Here is a 22216-nt window from a genome sequence, read left to right on the forward strand (position 1 = left end):
TTTTCTAACTGAAATTCAATTAAGAAAAAGTCTAGGTGTAGGGAATATCCATGTTGGTTTGTTCACATGTTCTACAATATCTGCCTACATATGACTGATTGTAGTCTCAAAGCAAAATTGTTCAATTTTATCTTCGATTAGCGAGCTTTAATTTTGTCAGTTTAAAAAATCGGGCTACATGTATTTTGATACGTGTAGCCCATACTGGCTGGGACTTGACACCTGTCCTGGATTTATACGGAAGAAATCTATCACAGGAAAAATAGACCCCCCCCCCCCATTAAAAACCGTTACTACAGACCTCTATCAAACGATATTTAGATTGCTGAAATATTAAATTATGTTGTGAGCCTTTATACACAAAACTAATGCCATTGAAAAATTGCTATATCTTTTAAAAGCTAGAACTAGTCGTTGAATGACGTTTTTCATTCAAGTTCTTAAGTTCATGTACATATATCTATAAACTGCAAGTTCTTCATACTTTTTAACTGCTTGTACCATAAAATCAATGTTTAGTTTGTATATAAAAGTATATGTAAAATAGAGAAAATCGGATCCGCCAATGAATATGTAAATGCGATATGCAGATTTAAAAGGCTTTTAGCGCGATTTGCCAATGAATGGCATATTTTGATTCGAATAAGGCGAATTATTCTACGGGCAAGTTACCTAAGGTGCGAACTTTCTAGCATTCTCGGGCATGCGTAGCCTGTGGTTTGCCCATGGCATCCGGTGTAATCTCGCTTATATATTTACTGCGTGGACCTCGCAAAAAATGGACTTATTTCATTTATCTGCATCAAGAAATATTTCTTCCGCTTACTTTGTCAATACATTCGGTCCACGGCGGGTGTGACAGGTCTACAGGGGATGCTAACTCCTCCCAGGTGCCCGATTCCACCTCTGGTATTTCCGGGAATCCGTATTTATGCCCGTGTCACATATTTGTGTTGTTTGTAGATTTTTTGACATCGAATTCTGTTCGTTATCTTCATCTTTTCCATATTTTCAGAAATAAATTTTCAGCGTGTTATTTTCATTGCATCCTGTACAACATTGTCAAAACACAGTTATCAAGAGAATTCCTGATGTTATAACTAAAATAGTATCTATATCAACAAACTACAGAGAGGTACTGCGAGATTTCTCTATTCCGTAACTGTTGATGATATCACATAGGATGTAAAAATATATTATCGTGATCACAAATATTTTCCTTTTGCATATTATAAGCATGATTTATAAATCAGTTTACACAGTTCATGCAATTGTTTGTGCATCTACTAATAACTTTTATTTACGTTTTCTTTTAATTTTATCATCAAGACATTAAAGGTTTATCTTTATAAAAGCAGACTATTTTAATCTACATATAATTTTTCATATCTAAAAAAAGAAAACAAATAGGAATTCCTAAGCAGAATAACGAAGTAATATGTACCTACTGCTTAGAAATATTGATAAGAAAAATCACGGTTTTTAAACATAGTATCTTTTTCCCCTCTCCCAAGTGAAAATAAAATGAACAAATTATTTTAGTACAGATAAACCCTGTCGTCTTTTATTAAACTATATTTGATATAACAAACAGATATAAAACTCCTGTCTAACATTGCAGAAAAAAAACAGTCAGGTACTTCCGTATTTTTCTTGTCTTCTTTTTTATTTAAATTATCTTTTATCTTAGGGAAAAAATTGAAGTTGTTTCTATGGTTTTAAAGTTCGACATAAGTGTAGTTTCAAAGCTAGCATCTTTCGTAAAAGAATCCGAAAGAATGGGACGGCTGTAAAATTCACCATACATCATACCCAAAAAATGATCTTAATTCTCACATTAAAGTACAGTCATGTAAATTGTTCTATCGGCTAATCTTGTGTATTTTTCTTGCGTAGAGGAAACGTGAGTAATCATGGCTTCTTTTAGTTAATAGTTACAAAAAGTTCAAATAACAAAGACTTACCAAAAGATTGAAAATAATGTTACTTGTTGTGTAATAAAGAAAAGTAATTTCATCCTTTCTTACTATAATTTTCATAAAGTGCATGTATTGAAATAGACAAGTTATAGATATTTCAAATTTGTAGTATGTATCATTCATATTCAAAAAATATTTTTATTTTTTAATAAAAAATCATTTTACTTCCATTGTTTATTGTAAGGGATCTAAGAAAAAATTCAATGTACAAGGAAACTGTCTTCCCACAAATTTTTATTAAAATAGAAAATTTGGAGTTATGAAATTTTCTATTTTAATAAAAATTTGTGGGAAGACAAAACAATAACTGGTAAGAAATAATATTGTTTAGTTTGCAAATGGATTTCATATATTAAAATGAGCTACTACAAAAACTGTTTAAAACCTTTATTTCTTGTAAGCAACAGATTGTCATTTAGTTTTATTTTGATTTTCTTTTGATGCACTATATTTTGTTATTAAAAGTCTGATAAGCTCATACCCTATAGTTAATGAAAACTCCGGTTTCAGCATGTATTTTATAGGGACTCGACCTGTAAAATAAAAAGAATTATAAAAACAAGTTGAGAGAAAAGTTTTTCTTCTAAAAGAAAATTTTCTTGCCCATAAATGCAACTCTAATTATGAATATTAGGTTGCTATACAAGTACATCATCAGTTTTATTTTAGAAAAATCAAATAAAATGTATTTTCATTCCAGGTGCTTTTCAGTTCAAACTGAAGGGAATCAAAAATACCAAACAAACTTTTTTTTTAACTTGTAACACTTTTTATCCAAAATACGATGTAATATTTTTAATGTTTGCATACTTAAGTATGGGGGAACATATTTTATATCATTTTGTTTTTGTCTAATGAGTATTAGATAGTGATAATTTAATTGTCAATTTAAATGTAAATCTATAAGAAATAATGCTGATTTCTGAAAAAAGTTTGTTTGTGTTATTTATCCTTAATTTACCTGTCATGGTATCTGCCCATTTAGCCAGAAATTTGTCACCCTTCCTCTGAAGTGCTGCAGCTGAGGCATCCAGTAAAATAGGAAACCGGTACATCATTTGGCAAAATATCATAGACCTGTAATAGTAAATAGGTACATCATTTGACAAAATAGCATAGACCTGTAAATATGAAATCGGTACTTCATTTGGCAAAATATCATAGACCTTTAAAAAGAAATCGGTACATCATTTGTCAAAATATCATAAACCTGTAAATATGAAATCGGTACATTGTTTCACAAAATATCATAGACCTATCTATATATAGGAAACGGTACACCTTTTGACAAAATATAATACATGTAGACCTGTAAATATAAAATCGAGAACACTTCTAGTATACCTGTCCTTGTAAATATGGCGCTAAAAAAAGTGCCGTGGAAGGCGGTCAACAATATACTCGTATATACGATCGCAATCGACAAAATCTAAAAAAGAAGCCACAAACTGCAAACCCCAAGTTGGGCTTAAAACCATTTTTTAAGTGATTTTTAAACACAGTTTTTTTTAAAATGAGAATTTAGATATTTCGTAAAATAATGTACTATCATGCGTTGTTTAGGAATGTGGTCACATGATCAATTTTTGACGTTATCTCATAAATATTCATGAGAAGCGTCACTTGTGTTTTGACGTAATGAAGAAATACTTGAAAGGATTCAAAGTGCAATGCCATAAAAATTTAAATTTAAATTCTAATCACAATTTCAATTTAGACATTTACCAAATGTTAGCTAATTACTAGTCATTGATTGATCGAATTGTGCATCATCATCGATTTGAAAGGAAAAATATTCTGAATATGGACATTAGGAGATCGGAATATCGAGCTGCTGTAAATGGTAAGTCGCTTTTATAATAACTTGTCTAAACATACGGTAGCGCACAAAATTGGTCATGTTTCAATATTAGACCTAGATTGATTCATCAGAACTTTCGGACATAAAACTTTCCTGTTCTTTGTAAGCAAAATTTTTATGAACTAACCCAAAGAGATGGAGATGTATAATGTGATATAAAACAGTTACAATCTCTGAGCTCTATATACTCTAACCCTAATCCGTTGATCGCATTCAACGCCACCTGTAATACTAAATCCGTAAATCATTTGACAAATTATCATAAACCTGTAATATGAAATCGTTACATCATTTGAAAAAATATCATGAAAGGAAATCGCTACATTATTTGACAAAATACAGGTATCATAGACCTGTAAAAGGAAATCCGTACATTATTTTATAAAATATCATAAACGTGTAATAGGAAATAATTAATTAGTACTTTATTTGACAAAAATATCACAGATAGGACTGGGCAAAAATACCGATAATTTGTATATTGCAATACAATAACAAAAAATATTGTATAGCTGGGGATCTACGATAACTTCCCTATATTCATGAATTTGCAAATCCATGTTTGAACTAAATGAGTTTTACTGTATATTGCAATACGAAATCTCTGACTAATACCCTGCCCTAATCATAGACCTGTAAACAGAAAATGGTACGCGGTACATAAAATTGTTTGACGATTATATCATAGACTTTCTGATTCCAGCATACACCATTTAACAGGAAACTATTTAACAGGTTCAAGTATCAGTTTAAAACATTTACAAGGGTCCAAAATGATTAACAAGAGTGAATATTAAGAACTTACCATTTAAAATCAAATCCGAATTTGTTCATCCATTGCTGATGATATAGCTTCATTAAGTCACTATCATAATTACCCAACTTGATGGCCTCATCTAAAAATAGCGCTGCAATCTTTCCTACCTCCATAGCATAGTGTATTCCCTCCCCTGTAGAAAACCAAAATATCAGTGACTGATATACTCTATAATCTTACTAGTCAGAAAACTAATAATATGGTGTATTCCCTCTCCTGTATGAAACCCCAACATAAGTAGTTCTGTTTTTATACTTAAGAATTAATTAAGTAGACAAGTTCAAGTGTGATGGGATACTTCCATCATATTTAACAACACGGACTCTATTCGATCATTCTTGTACTCAAAACTTTAGAACTAGTCCAAGGGCCACAACAATCACCTGAGTGCAATTACAAAATTGAAACAGATCCCTAAAAGTATAGAATATTCAAATGTAAACCTTTGAGACAATTATTTTAATCAAGAAAATAGAATAAGCTTATTAAAATGTACTCATGATAGAGTGCACTGACCCCTAATTCAAGAAGGATACAGAAGTGTAAGACTTTTCCGTAAAAGTAAACAAACAAGTTAATTAAGGATTACTAATTGTTAGGATCCTTTGTCTGCAGGTTGTCATGCCAATATTTAAGGTCATCTGGGGTCACCTTGGGATTACCAGGAATAAGGTAGACACAGTAGTTCAGCTCATCATTTGGATGGCAGAAAAGTGCAGAATAACCTTAAAATTGTAACAGTTACATGTATTACATCATTTGATCATCATCAAATACAAGTAACAATCACTAAGGGCCTAACTGAGAGATATTTATACAGCATACTAGTGAGGTCAGGGCAAAACATGGGAATATTTATATATTAGGTTACAAGTGGGGAAAGACACAAATTCGGGGATCTAAGTTACCAGTGTGATATTAATACCTGGTAACATTTCCTTGTTGTAAAAGAGTGTCTGTTGTTCCTTCCCTATAAAGCGTCCACAGACCTGCGGAGTTATCTAACTTGGCTTCGTTTACTGACCACTCCTCTCGTAGATCTGCACCTATTTTATACAAACACTAACTTCATAAAAATTATACAAATACTGACCTCATTAACTAACCTTTGAGGTTATACCATCTTTTATAGGTATTATTGTATTGATGTTACATATAGGATCTCACATGATTTGTAATTGGATATGATTTTTATCCACCGCGTTGTGTAGATTTTATCTACGAGCCTTGGCGAGGGGATAAAAACATAATTACTGGTCAGGGGACAAACATTCTATAAAGCCAAAATCACCAGAAGTAATTTACTCTTCAGAGGATTACAGTGAACAAAAATTGTTGTCTGAAAATCAACAATGTAATTAAAATAAGATTTCTTAGATCTGCACCATATATACTATGTTGAGCAAAGGGTTTTCAAGATCTTGAATGTTTAATATCTTCATATATTTTGAATAGTTTGACCTTTGACTTTTTGACCTCCATCTCAAAAGGGGTCATTCACTTACTAAGGGGTACCAGTGTACATGTATTAAGTTTCTTGTCTGTCAAGCAAAGAATATTTTAGACATGGAATGAATAATACTTGGTCTATGATTGCAAGAGATAGCTTTTAAGCAACGTTACTCTTCCTTTTCCCTTATGGAGCGTAAAATGTTGAAATCCTGTATTTACTCCCTAGAACGCTTAGAATATGAATAAAACTTTAGGTAAACAATATGCTGCTAAGCCTCAACATCAAAATTTACTTACTTCAAATACTTTACTGAACTAAAAAAGCTAATATATAACTAATTGAAACTTAAATAGAGATTTCTCAGTATTTTGGGCATATTTCGTAGCCATGGCAACAGAAAGAATGTTTTCATAATCATTTTCAGAAACCTCCCAATACCTACTTTCAGAATATATGTACATTGATATCACAACAAATACCCCAAAAAATGCATTAAAATCTTGATATCAATATCTCTAAAAATGCTAAAAATCTTTGGATTGAAGGGGTTAAACCTTCCCGAACCCGGAAGTTTAAGGGATAATCCTGATTAACCCTGATTTTTGGGGTCCATCTAGGTTTATTCCCTTAAACTTCATATTTGTTTTTGATATTTGGGATTTAGGAAAAGTAAATCACTTCAATTGAATGAACCCTCTAACCTTCCCGAACCCGGAAGTTAAAGGGATAACCCTGAGTTAACCCTGATTTTCAGGGTTCATCCAGGGTTATCGCTTTAAACTTCATATCTGGTGTTCATATTCGGGTTTCATGTTAAGTAGATGATGTTTAATCGAATGAACCCTTAAACCTTCCCAAACATGGAAATTAAAGTGATAACCCTGAGTTAACCCTTGTTTGCAGGCTGTATCCTGGTTTATCCCCTTAAACTTTATATCTGTTGTTCATATTCAAGTTTTAAGTTAAGTAGAAGATGTTTAATCGAATGAACCCTTAAACCTTCCCGAACCCGGAAGTTAAAGGGTTAATACTGAGTTAACCCTGTTTTTCAGGGTTCATTTAGGGTTATCCCTTTAAATTTCATATCTGGTGTTCATATTTGGGTTTTAAGTTAAGTAGATGATGTTTAATCGAATGAACCCTTAAACCTTCGTGAACCCGTAAGTTAAAGGGATGAACCCGAGTTAACCGTTTTTTGCGGGGTCTATCCGGGTTTTTCCCCTTAAACTTCATGTCTGTTGTTCAAATTCGGATTATAAGATAATTAGATGATGTTTAAATGAATGAACCCTTAAACTTTGAACCCTGAAGTTAAAGGGATAACCCCGAGAAAACCCCTTTTTTCAGGGTTCATCCTTGTTAATCACCTTCAACTTCATATCTAATGTTCATAGTTGGGTTGATTGATAGCTAGACAAAGTCCACTTGAATGAGTTTTTAAATTATCCAAACGCGGAAGGGATAAATCCGATGTAGCCTCGTTTTTCAGTCTTCGTTTTCTTGTTAATACTGTGTTCATCATTCTAAACTTCGTATGTTGATATTCTTGATTAATGATAATAGGTAATGTTCAATTAGATGAGCTTTCAAAAAAAATCTAAAATCCTGATGCTTAAGATATCGCGTGTTAATATTCTTTAATAATGAATGCAAAGATGTGTTCCTTTCTGCTATGTCTAATTGGTTTTAAATAGTATTTTTAATTATACGCATTTTATTCTAGAGGTCATTCAGGTAAATTACTATCACATGATATCGGGGAAAAAGATTTTTTGACGTATGGCGAACGCTTTACATTATACTGGTGCCCAATTGAGCCCCCCAATTTCAGAGTAAAGTCAATGCAACCCGAAAATTAAAAAAAATTACATTGAAATCCGACTATTCAATTCATGCAACGTTGCATTTTTTTCTTTTAAATACACAACTATTTCATATCAAGATCATTTATTTATTACCTTTCAATCTGTGCTATGCTTATTTATTTAACATTAAAATTATATAACAATAGATAAAATGTAGTGATTATTTTGCTTTCATAACTGTTCCACATTTCAAAAGAACTTTTCTGCAATACGATCTTTCATTAAAATTATGCTGTCAATTGACAGAATTATCTGACAAAATACAAGAACAAAAATTAGTTTATGTCCATGATACAAGAACTAAATCAATACATATATAATAAATATTGACTTATGACAATTTAAGCCATTCATTTTTTACCCTTTCATTAAACAATCCTTCATGAATTTGAGACTTTCATGTATAACTGTTTAATACATGTATAAGATATACAGCTTTCTGCTTTTTCTCGAAGAGCTCTTTTCTTCTTGACGATATTCTTTACTTTTTCCTGTAAGTAGATGGACAAATCTCCCCGAATGGCCGGCTTCCAATCTAGGGCCCAAATTCTATCCCTCACTCTATCTTGGATTATATTTTGGATATCCACCAATTTTGCTATTTAACACAAAACAACATTTAATTTTCTACAAATATTTTGTAACAAGGGAATTATTCAAAAACGTAACTCAACACAATCATTCTTTTTTCTCATTAATTAATATCTTTTCCCATTAATCTACGGAAGATATGTTATACTTACTTGGAGAATTTGGTCTCCTGCACCCCAAGCCAATAATGGATATATGCAAGCTGAAGTTTGTTAACTTTCTCTTTCTCTTTACGGTAGATGATTCTATCCATTACTTCATCGACTTTGTCTCTGATGTTTTCTTTAAGGTCGCTTACTGATACGGCCGACCTCAGAATTTTTATCTCCTCCTCTAAAGTGTCAATTCTAGAGTGCACCACTCTTATTACAGTGGAAAGTATCCACTTTTCTTTCTAGGGTTTCCACACTGGCTCCAACTTCTTTCAACTTACTTGTAAACTTTCCCAGGGTCTCAATTACGAATTCTCTCAAACCCTCATATTTTGCGTCGTTTTCATCTATCAAAATGAAACAGGTATGTTAAATTGTAATATGCTTGCCATATAAAATATATTTCCAGAAACATGTAAACTAAAATACCTTCTGATAGAATTTCTTTCTCCATACTTCTAACATTGACGAATGAAAACTCTGTAATACAAGTAAACATCGCAAAGTAATTGGAATAACAAATTTTTGAGAAAATATCCTGATTTTATAAAATCAAAACATACTAATTTTATGTATGATAAGAATTTCATTGAGTCTTATCTTTCAAGGTCTGTACATACTCAATAATTATACCTTCATTTAAAAATGAATATTTATTTGAATCTGCTCATAGAGAACCAATTACTAAATTTTGCATTCGAAACAAATCAATTCTTACCTCTAATGACTGCCTTCAATTCAAAGTTGCCTAATTCTTCTACGAAAAGAGCCGTCCACACTACAGGAGTGATACAAATGACGCCAGCTGGCTGTGTCAACGTTAGCGCGCGCTCTGAGTGATAAGTAAGAGCACTTCACATCCCTTGTGTATTATGAATTTACAGACTCATCGTTCCTAGGTAAGTGTTTGCAGCTGTCAAATTCTAGAGTCCAATCTTGCCCTATAATACATTCAGAGTTACGGAAACATATAATGGTGACGTTCTAAATTATACAACAATATAAAACAATATCTGAAAGAAGAAAAACACGGTAGACATACTTTTTAGTGTGGGGTTTATTTATGCTTCATTCGCGGACAAAGATTAATACTTGCGATTTTAAACTTCTGATAAAATATAAAATGTGTTGAACAATTAAGCGCATTCTCTCCTGAGGAATTTACCGGATTTTGTGAAATTATGATCCAGATGAAAAGAAATATTTCTTGGGGTAAATGGACGTTCTAAATCAATTCCTTGGGTACTTTACTAGGGAACTATAGCAAGTTTTTACTTTCTTCCAAAATAGATATTTAAAATTAGCTTCGACAGAAAATATTATGTTATGAAGTTTTCAATTTTATTAATCTAAAAACATGACTTATCTAACTTTTCGATAAACGTTTTATATAGAAATATAAGTCATAAGTTTCTTTATCGGATTTAATGCAATTTATATAATATAATGATAATGAACTTTCAAAACTATTATGACCTTTATTAATTTCACATGTAGATATTGCAAAAAATTACAATATCAGACATTTAATCAGTAATACATTATTATAGGTCAAAAATATTGAATGTAAAACAATTAATAAATGTTTTTTGTATCACCTCGAATTGTCTCTCTAACTCCTACATGTCCGTCCAAAACTGTTATATCTTTCTGACTTGAGAAAGTTAGTAAAAATATCAACACATTTCGGTGTGTATATATTTACTTAATTGAAACTCTCTTCAGTTTCGTTTCGAAAGCCCTAAGTACGGAAAGGAATATTTGATCTTAAACACTGTAATTTAAAGCGTTCATATTTTTGGTGAAAACTAATCTTCTCCAAGCTTTGAGCATGCAGGAATTCCAGCTCTTGTGCTGACCAGGAAGCTTTTTAAGATGTGGAAATCGGGTAGCAGGAGGAAGTTCTCAGAAGTCCGATGTTTTTATCAAAAAGAATAGGGTCATCCTCACGATCACCATCATCATTTGTGAAATTTCTGGTAGTTCTTAGACTCCCTCTGTTTCTTTTCTCTCGTCCTTCTTCTTATTATTCCGTTCTACTCATGTCAATATTTCCAGTTTATGTGGGATAGTAAAGTGCAAGCAATTCAACTGCAAATTGCGGAATCTAAATTGGCTAATTGTAACTTGGACAAAATGTCTAGTGCAATCACCTTGTTCTTGTCTAAGGGTAGATCAGTCATAAGAACCACTAGCCTGTCATATTCAAAGAAATGGCCCTGCATCAAAAGGGCAATACAACTTATGAACGTCATTTTTTATCACTGTTTGATCCATGTCCATTTTCTCCCTTTTCAACTTTCGAAGACACATTGATAACCAGGGAAGTATCTTTGGTGTTTTCTTTAATTTGCTTGGATACACTAGGCCCCGTTTTTCCAGTTCACCTCGAACTAGATCAGATATTGTTACTAGTGTAGCTCTGGTGATATCTGTCGATTCTTTGTCATACACAACCGCCCAAAACTTGTCCTTAAAAGACCAAGTAAGGGTCTTGTTTCCATGTTTGTCGTATGTGTTCACGGCTGGAAAATGTTTACGCTCCAGTTCGAGTAAACCGGCCTCTATGACCTCTGCCAATGGAATGTTATTTTTATCCAAAAGTAAGTTCAATCTGGGAAAAATCATTAGGGCATTAGTTCTCCTGTTTGTTGTTTAGAGTTTTACTAGCGACTTGATGGTCACAGCACCTACTGTATTAAAAGTAGTCTTACAGGACTTCATCTGTCTTAAGAAATCTTCAAAGAGAACAAAACTAGCCATCTTGCCAGTTTCGTGCAAGTCATGTAGTAAGGCAATGACCAGATGTCTACCAATAACTCCATAGCTGCTATCCAAGTGATCGTGCAATCCCACTGATCGCGTTATCATCTTACATATGGCCTCAGATGTTGTCCATATTTCTGGTGGTGGAATACTGTATTCGTTTTGCATACAAGTTGAGTACGCTTCTAAAGGTAGGAATCCAAAGTGGTCAGTTACACTTCGACTGGGTCTAAGAGCTCCGAGTCCCAGATTTATTGAGAATGCTGTACTCCTTCCACAAAGTGGTTTTCCCCAAAACATTTTTCCTGAGGCTAGTTCTAACTGGTAGGATTGCCAGGTAACACGCACATTTCCTGTTTTCTGATACTCGTTCAAAAGTTCCTGAAGTTCCTTGCAAATTCATAAGCCCAAGTGACGAATGCATGTGAGAATTTGACTGGGAAAAGGCACCAACATAGGAAAACTTTCTAAAAGTAATTCAAGATTCGTTATATTAATAAAATCCAAAGCATGCAAATGGTCAGCAACAGAATCCTGTGAGACGACAAATTCTATTCTACATGCACTTTTCCTCAGCAATGTCCAGTTACTTTGTAATGTTGATATGTAATGCTCTGCGTCGCGTAGAAATGTAGAATCGTGGGAAACACATACCCCCAACAATACAGCCAGACACTGGATGATATCGCCCATTTAGTTAGCGGTGTGGAATGTCAGCATAAAGCTGTAAAAATTGCACATCCTGTGGAAAACGACAAATCTTCATCAAACAATTTTTAACATCCATTGCTATGCCATCTAAATTGCTCTGATAATTAATGCAGTATGTGAACGATAAGCAGCTACTTAATGTTCCTCTGTTGCCAATAACTTGTTCCAAACCTGCTGTGGACCAAAGCAGATCAACGTCTTCACTGTCTAAAAAAATGTTTCCGGCAACATGAATTGCTGTACGCAGTATTAATTCGGTATAGAAATCTGACAAGGATAGCCTACAGGTCATTTTTTTCACCAAATCTGCACTGAAGCAAAATATAATTGGTCTTAAAAATCCACTTTGAGACAGTTCGTCTAAACATGTTTGCAATGCATCGAATATGGGACAACAGTCATCAGGTAAAATGAACATTTTTCGAACGTTATTAATGTCATTCTTTTGCAGAGTTCTCGTAGCCTCCCCTCGCAAGGCAAGCGTCATAAGTGAAGTTTTAAATATCTCCCTCAGCTGGAGAAAGGTGGCTAAGATTTGTTGTCTCACTTGCTGCTTTGATAACGCAACTGAATGCATTTGGTGCACAGGAATTAATCCTATCCAACATTCCCATCCTGCATGCACTGTTGTAACATTATTTTGGTACCGTTAATATTTTCTTATTGGCAAGTATGTTGTGTCATGCTGAAATATTGAACTTACATCTTTTTATCTAAATGTTCTTTCGCTTGTACGTCTTTATATACTTTTTATATATTTAAAAAATCTCTTTTACGTGTGGGTTTTTATTTGATATGCAGAAAAAAACGAATTATTGATAGATTGAATTGATTATTTAGGTAAAAATGAAAGTAGATATATACAAATGAAAATAAACAAGATGGATGTCAAGGCATCTAGAAGATTGAGTTCAGAGATTATTAAGCTTTATGCAAGTGAATATATCTATACAAATTGTTAAACCAGTAAGTAAATAATGTAAACTCATATGTTAGTTAACTTGTCCTTCAAATAAACCTAAAATATGAAGTTACATGTCACAAAAAAATGTATCAGGTCCAGCACAATACCCTGATAAAAGTATATAGCTTGATAAAGGTATATAGCTTTACCAAGGTATTTAAAATACCTTGATCAAGGTATTTTATGTAATGAAAATTAAAAAAAAATCTTTAAAAATTAAATACTGAAAGTCATGTTCTTAGTTTTTGTCTGTGTGTCCACTCGTGCATGAAAATCACGCTGGTATTAAAACGACAGCATAAAAGAACGTCTCCTCACACAACATGCTTTTATACTGATTTCTTTGTGTTTGAGTACTTTACATGCATGGGTGAATTTACTGACAACAACTCAGAACTCGACTTTCAGTATAATTTTTTTTTTATGAATTCATTTTGAATTTTCATCACATTAAATACCTTGATCAAGTTATTTGTAATACCTTGATAAAGCTATATACCTTTATCAAGCTATATACCCTTTATCAGGGTATTGTGCTGGACCTGCGTATAAAATAGTCACCCAATAATATGTTAGGTAGGCATGTTCATTTCATGTTCATTTCAGACCTTAGAGATGAAAATCCCTGAAAATTTTCTCAAATAGTATTTCTTTTCAGGGCCTTTGCCTGCAAGCAGGGTTGCTGAACTCCACACCCCAACTTACTATCTAATTTTTTCAAAAAAAGATTGAGAAAAAAAAAACCGAACAAAAACATTAAAACACTAAATTTGATTAAAACAAAAAAAATACTTTAGTTTTTTAGTTTATCTCAAAACCTGAGCTAATCCCTTTTTTCTGTTAAAGTTGCTTGGTTCAGTTTTTGTAGTTATTAAGGAATTTAAGTTTTCCAGACAAACCAATTGCCTGAAAGTTTATATATTTTCACCTTTTACTAATAAAAGAAAGTAGTTCACAGTACATGACAACTATGCTGTAAATAAATTGCAATGAATTTTAAGCAGTAACTCGGACATTGTTGTATGTGGTAATCAAAACTTTATAAATAAAAATGAATTAACATTTGCTTTTTTATTCATTTGTAGAGTTTAGAGACCACTGAAAGTGAACATCATTGGAACTTGGATGATCTAGGCCACACTATTAACATGCAGCAATGCCAGCAAACGTCGGATATTTTGAATATACTTCACAAATGTAAGGAAAACAACTATTAAAGACATCTAGATCAATGATTAGTACATGTTTTAAGTGCCCATAAAATCACGACAACAATATCATTGTACAATAAATTAAAACATAACCTTTAAAAACAAATCAACATTATCATTTAAAATATATTTTACTGTATTTTATTTGACAGATATACATGTAGTATGAGTTATAGACACTTCAAAAGAACAAGCACAATCCCGATTCATTCTTGCCATTGCCTTCCCCAGAGGGCGACATTCCGGACCTGACCTACTTTTCAGAAAAAGAGGATGAATTGAATTTTGAAAGTTGATCAAAAAAATATATCATTTACATGGGTCCTGGATTTGAATTACATTTTCTTGACGGACGACTAGTTTCAAGTATTTGGATGTCTATTCTCAAGTTACTGCAAACCCTATCACGTCAAAATTGAATAAATTTTGTAATTTGGTATGCAAACTTATAGATTATCAGTTTAATGTGGGACCTTGTCTTACTTAAAGTCAATATTTTTTGAGTTGAGCTCTGTAATATCTAATTACTTATGTTTATGAGTAGTGTTCAGCTTTAAGACAAAAGGATTTTTTATGAACATTGCATTTGGCATGGTGAATTTCTATACATTGACAGTCACAGTTTTCGTCTTTTTAAATTAGCGATCTCATTTTAAATGTGAGAAATAAATAACTGAAATGTACATTTATGTTGTTTTATTTTTATTTTTCTGTAAATTATAAATCAATTGTTTTGTAACAGTTTTTTTTAATTTTATTTTTGGGGGTGGGGTGCAGCATTTTCACACTTAGACTGCATTTTAATTTGTTATCATATAAATTCTCTTGTGTTTATAGACATTATCTAAACAAAAGGATGTACATCATTATTTTTGTTTTAAGATCAAATTTAAAATGCAAAATGATGAGATATTAGACTACACATTATTTTTAACTTCACTTGAATTTATAAATTATGCTTAAAATAAGTAGCAATAACACGCAAGTTTTAGAGTTATTTGACAACTGACTATTTACTTGCTTTTTAAAATTACATGTAGTTGTTTTGTTATTTTTTTAATAGCTATGAAGATTGTCTCAAATTTTGATGTTTTTTTTACTGTGTTCTACATTCATTGACATGTTTCTCATCTGATTGATTGATTGATTGTATATTGTTTAACGTCCCTCTCGAGAATTTTTCACTCATATGGAGACTTCACCGTATGCCGGTGAAGGGCTTTAAATTTTGACCTTTACTCGGCATTCAGGGCCATTTAGCAGTGAGGGATCTTTATCGTGCCAATGCCTGCCGCTGACACAGGGCCTCGGTTTTTAAGTTCTCATCCGAAGGACCCGCAACTTTCACTTCAAAGTGCCGAGCGCATGGCGAAGGAACAGTTGCTACCAATTTTAACGACTAGGTCAGTCGCGGCCGAGATGCGAACTCACGACCTCCCGATCACGGAGCGAGCGCTCTACCGACTGAGCTACCGTGAACGGTGTGTTTCTTATCTGTGTTCAACTTTCAAGTAACTGAAAAGTTTAATCAAATTATTTTAAAAAATCAGGATCATGTCTTTTTTAATTATTATTATTATTCAACAATTGGCAATGAAATTATGTATGCTTTTGATGCATAATGTACACTTAGACTCCATGCACCAGCAAATTAAAAGGAACAATTTTCATTAGAAATAACTTCAAATGAGCAGTAAGAATAAATAGATTATTCAATTAAAAATAGTTTGAAAAAAGTTTAAAACAAATTTTGGAGTATGCATGTTATCAAAATAGGAAAAAGTATCATGAGTATTGTTTGGTATTTTTGAAAGTTTAAAAATGATATAACATAGTGGCAATCTTTATAGAAGAACATAGTGGGGTTGTAACACTTTCTCAAGTAAGTATTGTCTATTATCTTTATTAGAGTACATAGTGGAGTTGTTGTCCTAACACTTTATGGGGTTTGTGTTGTGGCTGTTGTCTATTATCTTTATATAAAAACACAATGGGGTCGTAATACTTTATGGGGTTATTGTTGTCTATTATCTTTATACAAAAACATAGTGGGGTTGTTACACTCTATGGGGTTAGTGTTGTCTATTATTTTTGTATAAGAACATAGTGGGGTTGTTACACTTTATCGGGTAGGTATTGTTTATTATCTTTTTAGAGTACATAGTGGGGTTCTCGTCCAAACACTTTCTGGGGTTAATGTTGTCTATTATCTTTATATTAGAACATAGTGGGGTTGTTACATTATATCGGGCTGGTGTTGTCTAATATCTTCATAAGAGTTCATTGTGGGGTTTTTTGTCCTACCACTTTGTGGGGATAATGTTGTCTATTATCTTTGTATAAGAACATAGTGGGGTTGTAATACTTTATGGGATTAGTGTTGTCTATTATCATTATATAAAAACATAGTGGGGTTGTTACACTTTATGGGGTTAGTGTTGTCTATCATCTTTATTAGATTACATAGTGGGGTTGTTGTCCAAACCCTTTATGGGGTTAGTATTGTCTATTATCTTTATTAGAGTACATAGTGGGGCTATTGTCCTAACCCTTTAATGGGGCTAATGTTGACTATTATCTTTACAAGAGTACATAGTGGGGTTGTTGTCGTAACATTTGTGGGGTTAATATTGTCTATTATCTTTATATAAGAACATAGTGGGGTCATAATAATTTATAGTGATGTCTTTTATCTTTATATAAACCGTTCACGGTAGCTCAGTCGGTGGAGCGCTTGCTCCGTGATCGTGAGGTCGTGAGTTCGTATCTCGGCCGCGACTGACCTAGTGGTAAAGTGGGTAGCAACTGTTCCTTCGCCATGTGCTCGGCACTTTGAAGTGAAAGTTGCGGGTCCTTCGGATGAGACCTTAAAAACCGAGGCCCCGTGTCAGCGGCAGCCGTTGGCACGATAAAGATATCTCACTGCTCAATGGCCCTGAATGCCGAGTAAAGGTCAAAATTTAAAGCCCTTCACCGGCATACGGTGACGTCTCCATATGAGTGAAAAATTCTCGAGAGGGACGTTAAACAATATACAATCAATCAATCAATCATTTATCTTTATATAAAAACATAGTTGGGTTGTTACACTTAATGGGGTTAGTGTGGTCTATTATCTTTATTAGAGTACATAGTGGGTTGTTGTCCTAACACTTTGTGGGGTTAGTGTTTTCTATTATCTTCATTAGAGTACATAGTTGGGTTGTTTGGCTTATACTTTATTGAGTTAGTGTTGTCTGTTTTATATTTATAACATAATAGTGTTGTTTGTTTAACACTTTGTGGAGTCTTGTCTATCATCTTTATGTGAAAACATGATAGGTTAGTTTATTTTAGTGCATGTTATTCTAAAAAAAAACCATTTTTGCATTGTTACTGGTATTTAGTAGTAGAAAATGTTATTGTTATTTCCTTTATGAGTTTTTTAGATAAACAGTAACAATTGTAAGTATTGGTAATTAGTTACTTGTAAAGTTGACTTGATATTAACCCTGTAAATAATTCATATTCTTTAACCCCACAAATATAGATCTTTAACCCTACAAATATAGATCTTTAACCCCACAAATATAGATAATCACCCCACAATATACTAATTGTTTGAATTCCTAATGAAACCTCTTAAGTCACCATTGTACTAGTAATAACCCAAAACAAAATGATAACCCCGCACCTTCCGTAAAATGCACAATGTACCTCTCAAATGTGTAGCTGTCTAGCTGTCTATCTAGCTGTCTGTCTGTCTGTAAACAATTTTCAAAATGCTACTTTTCCTACAGTTTTGGTCTTATTTCAATATAACTTGGCACAGAGGTAGAATATAGTAAGATACATAAACTAGTGAATCGGTTTTTGATTTCGATGAACGGTGTTGCCATGGTTACTAAAAATAGAAATTTCTGTGAAATTCCTATAAAACGCAAATCATCCTCCAGATTTGGTCTAATGTCAATATACCTTGGCAAACAAGTAGACTACACTAAGATACATAAACTTATGCATCGGTTTTGATTTCGATGAACAGTGTTGCCAAGGTTACTAAAATTAGAAATTTTTGAGAAATTCCTTTAAAACGCTACTCCCCATACAGTTTTGGTTTTATTTTAATTTAACTTTGCACACAAATAGACTCTTTTAAGATACATGACATCGGTTTTTGATTTCGCTGAACGGTATTGTTATTGTTACTAAAAATAGAAATTTCTGTGAAATCCTTTTACACGCTACTCCTTATACAATTATGGTCTGATTTTAAAATTACTTAGCACACAATTAGACTACACTAGGATGCATAAACTAGTGCATCGGTTTTTGTTTTCAATGAACGGTGTTGCCATAGTTACTTAAAATAGAATTTTTTGTGAAATTCCTTTATAAGGCTACTCCTCCAAAAATTTTGGTCTGATATCAATAAAATTTGGCACACAAGTAGACTACACTAAGATACATCATTCTATTTATTGCTGCTTGTTGCAAAATTTCAAATCCAAGTGCTACTTTTCCTTTGTTACCGGTACAGACAAGTAGAGCTACAGTCTCATCAGAGACTTCTGGTTTTGTTGAAGGTGGGAAACTTTTTTCCCGGATTTTTTTTTTTTTGACGATAAGAATTTCAGACTCCTGTTATTCATCACTTGATATTTATCATGCTTTTATCAGGGTCAAACAATGTAATTGTATTTGTTTGCACAAATCTTTCATATATATATGGATATGTGAGACTACATATATTTAAAAAGAAAATAATGAATCAGTGCTTATATTTTTACTTTTTCTTACTCCTTGTCTTGTTTTGCAAATTTGAATTATTATTTAGAATACTTGAACTACCTCTAACGTACGTAACAATCAATTTAAATAATTAAAAAGAAGATGGGGGATAAGGCGGACAAAATATCTACAGTGTGACAGATAAGAAGTGTAAAATTTAATCTCAATTATATTCAAATTTTATTACATATTTCATCTTATATTAAAGTATACTTGATGTAAGATCTCTACAATTTACATAGATCTCACAAAGACTGAAAATATTTTCCTATGCAGAAGCATACATACACCAAAAAGAACAAAAACGGTCATTTTCTTATACTTTAACAAGATTTTTCAATATGAGTGGGTCTTGGCTCCATTTTTTAAAAAGATAATCCTGAAAGTTTGCAATAAAATATACATTTTTTGGTTTACAAAAACATGGAGCGAAGACCCACTATACCTTAAAAGTACACTTTTATGACAAAAACATTCGCATTTTTCCGAGAAATACTTCAAGTCCATTAAGTCAAGGGTCATTTTACAAACACAATTTAAATGCCAAGTTTAATCATGAGCCATATAGCATAGTGCTTAGCTTGTTAGTCTGAAAGCAGTATGATACGTCGGATTTTATTGCTAGGGTTCGAATCCCAAGAATATCATTTCATAATTTTATAAAATAAATTTTTTTACGATATATTTTTCTCTCGGGAAAGGTTTTTTTCTCATAATTTCATAAATTTTAATAATGAGAAATTTACTTAAATACTCAATTCACATATTGAATATGATTTCTTAATATCCAATGCTGTAGGCATTCAGTCCGCCTTGTTCCCCCATCTTTTTTGATTTTCGCTTATGGCACCGTTCTTGCATTGCACTGGACTTTTGTTACATCAGAATATTATTTATTGTATTCTTTTTACCCCCGTTCTGTGTTATGGTCTTTTAAAATAAAAAAAAGAAAAAAAATACTGTATGGATATAAGTCTACGATGACGCATCTTGTGCATTCAAGAGCAGAAAAATCTAATTTTAAATGATAATCTGTAGGAATCTGTATTGATCTTCCGAAAATGATTTTTTTTACTTTAAGCTCTTGACATAAATCGATTAGACCTGTCAGGCGTACAAATCTAGCATCCATTACGTTTCTTGCCACATGTATAATTAAAGCTATCTTAATATATTTATGGTATACTCTGAACTCACTAATTTTCTTCAGGGGTTAATTTTTGTTGTTTTCAAGGTATGGATAGACTCACAACGAAATGTAAAATTTGATATACATTACTACTACACAGCTTTTCAACCACGAAATAAAATTTCCACAAAGCAATTTTTTTTCCTCAAACCTCGAAATTTTGACCCCTCGAATATATCTGATTTTACAGTAATTAGAATTGTGTAAAGAAATATTCAGTACGCCTGACCTCAAATATTTAGCTTATTCTCTCCATGATATTAAAAAAGAACAATATCATCCATTTAATTATAATGCAAAACATGAACATCAAATATACCTAATAATTTTTTGATAAATAAATATCTCAAAATCTTCAATACAATGAAACCTGTCTGAACCGACATGCACGGGGAGCAGATTACAAATGTATGTGTCGGAATGAACAAAGTGTAGTATTGACACGAGTAAAGATCATTAAGGTAAGTAGAAATAAACGAGAAATGAAATTAATTAGCGGAAATCACGGTAAAGCGTATTGCAAATGTGTCGGATTAAACATGTTCCACTGTAATAGATTTAACAATAAAATAATCTCCACCTTCATCCTAATTCTGTATCCAGACATCTCCATTTATCAGTGTTTGTAAGTAATAACGAAATATTTCTAATTTCAAATTTATTACAACACATATATTACATCTTTTACTGAATACATTCAGAAGAAAAAATTACAAAAACTATTGCTTTACATTATCCTTCATCCCCCTTTACTGAAAACATATATGTTTAGTAACTTAATGTCAAACAATTTTACAAAAAAAAGAACCCCTGCGATAAATATCAATTTAAAACCGTCTCTTGATCCAAAAAGGATTTGTCTGATTGATGTATGATCTTCCGTCTGTTAAAAAAAGTATTAAATTCATGTTTCACAGAAATAAAAACATTTTTCCTAGAAAAACCTCTTAAATCCATTCGAAATTTTCACAGTAATACAAAAAGAAAAAAGTCTGTTATATAAGGATTTTCTAAGGTTTACCTATTGACGTCTGATCCTCATGGTGGTCTGCTTCACATATTCCCCATTACGTACCGTGGGATGCCACGGAGAGGGCCACCACCCCGGGTACCAGCGACCGTTAAGGAAGGCGTATTTACAGGAGTTAAACCACCAGCCCCCTTTGAAGGTATCGGCGCAGTGATAACCACTACGTCCGTCGTTATCCCTGTCCGGGGTGGAGAAGTACATCCCAGACAGATCTTTGTTAGAACTCCCAGTGTCCAATATACTGTCATCTGTAGAAATAAAATAAAATAAACTTGACTCAGTTCAAGGCACTTTATTTACGTCTTTAAGTGATTAGAATTAATCATACATACTCAACACAAAATCTCAAGTAAGATACATAAACTTTAAAATAATCTAATTGATATATGATACCTTAAAAAATGATGTCAAACAAGTAACATAGACCCTGAAATGATTAAAATGAACGTAACTGGTCATTGGTCATTTGCAAAATTATTTTGTTAAAAAACTTTCTGTTTGCACACACAAGTACTCTGAAAGTGATATCAAAGAGATGCTTGAATTTCTGATTGACAATATCTATGTGATTTTTGGAGACCAGGTATTCCAACAATCTATTGCAATTTCCATGGGTATAATTTGTGCTCCGTTATTAGCAGACCTATTTTTATATTCATATTAAGCGGAATTTGTGCAAAATCTGATTCGTGAAAAGAAGAAAACTCTTGCTGAGGCCTTCAACTCGACATTTAGATTTATCGACGACGTATTGTCAATTAAAATGGTATTTTTCATTCCTACGTCAATACTATATATCCTGGTGAGCTTGAGATAAAAGATACCGCAGAGTCTGACACATCTGGTTCATACTTGGA

General features: G+C 32.6%; 2 pseudogenes; both read right to left on the reverse strand.

Annotated features, from left to right (window-relative positions):
- Positions 1–2390: 2390 nt before the first annotated feature.
- On the reverse strand, positions 2391–9172 carry LOC134264791 (conditioned medium factor receptor 1-like; annotated as a pseudogene).
- Positions 9173–10459: 1287 nt separating this feature from the next.
- LOC134264792 (uncharacterized) lies at positions 10460–13393 on the reverse strand (annotated as a pseudogene).
- Between the last annotated feature and the right edge of the window lie 8823 nt (positions 13394–22216).

This window comes from Saccostrea cucullata, unplaced genomic scaffold (assembly GCF_032062105.1).
Source record: "Saccostrea cucullata isolate Sc308-1 unplaced genomic scaffold, CSIRO_AGI_Scuc_v1 ctg10956, whole genome shotgun sequence".
Lineage (NCBI taxonomy): Eukaryota > Metazoa > Mollusca > Bivalvia > Ostreida > Ostreidae > Saccostrea > Saccostrea cuccullata.